Here is a 1,055-nt window from a genome sequence, read left to right as displayed (position 1 = left end):
TAAAGAAGTGCTTTCATCACCTTTTGGGCACCCGGGGCAATAGATTTATTGCCTCGGGGAGTGTGCCACTGAAAATTGGTTTGAGCAATTTCCTCAATTTGATTGTATATTTCATGTGGGCGGCGATTACCTAAAAGTCCCCCGGAGCTAGAGTCAAGTGTCTGTCTTGTGTGTGGCAACAACCCATTGTAGAAAGTGGATACTTGTTGCCATACCGCAAGACCGTGATGAGGACACTTCCGCAATAGCTCCTTGAACCTTTCCCAAGTTTCATATAAGGATTCCCCATCCTCTTGTGAATATGTATTAATTTCAGTCATTAATTTAGCCGTTTTAGCGAGAGGGAAATACTTATATAGAAACTTTTGGGCTAGTTCATCCCAGGTGTTTACCGAGCCAACTGGGAGCGCGTTGAGCCAAGCCTTTGCTCGGTTCTTTAGTGAAAATGGAAGCATCCGAAGGCGGATGGCGTCGTTTGATGCTCCATTGATCCGGAAGGTATCACATATTTCTAAGAAATTAGTAATATGTAGATGGGGATCCTCGTCCGCAAGCCCATGGAAGGTTGCGGAGTTTTGAAGCATTTGTATCAAATGTGGCCGAAGTTCGAAGTTGTTAGCTTCGACATTCGGTGCATTGATAGCGGCGCCGAGATTACCCACGGTGGGTCGTAGGTAATCCATGAGGGTACGTTGGTCCTCCATTGGAAGTGGGTCCCCCGAAACTTTCTCTTGGTTTTTAGCTTTAAGACTTTTTCTGAGAAAGCGTTTAGGTTCTTCTAGAGGTTCTTTTATGTCCCTACTAGAACTGGAGCTCATACACTATGTAGAAAGTTCAGATGTGGCGCCTGGGTTCCAAGTCTTGCAATAAAAACAGAAAAGAATGTTGGTCAGAAGGTTCACCACGGCCCCGTGCTCAATGAGCACGGCCCGTGGTCGGAGATACAGTGATTGTTTTCCGAATCCCATGTTACTGGGAAGTTGGACACAGCCCCGTGTTGCACCGACACGGCCCCGTGCTCAACTCTCTATAACTCGGAAAATAAAAACTGCCAG

At 46.4% G+C, this 1,055-nt stretch overlaps 1 non-coding gene across 1 annotated transcript; it reads left to right on the top strand.

The window, feature by feature from the left end:
* Nucleotides 1-219: 219 nt before the first annotated feature.
* Nucleotides 220-326, top strand: LOC118481392. Its single transcript, XR_004865599.1, has one exon. It is a non-coding gene; the product is annotated as a small nucleolar RNA R71 (small nucleolar RNA).
* The last annotated feature ends 729 nt before the right edge of the window (nucleotides 327-1,055 follow it).

This window comes from Helianthus annuus, chromosome 8, assembly GCF_002127325.2.
Source record: "Helianthus annuus cultivar XRQ/B chromosome 8, HanXRQr2.0-SUNRISE, whole genome shotgun sequence".
NCBI classification, from domain to species: Eukaryota; Viridiplantae; Streptophyta; class Magnoliopsida; order Asterales; family Asteraceae; genus Helianthus; species Helianthus annuus.
The sequence above is the reverse complement of the archived record's forward strand: the minus strand, read 5'-3'. Positions and strand labels throughout refer to the sequence as shown.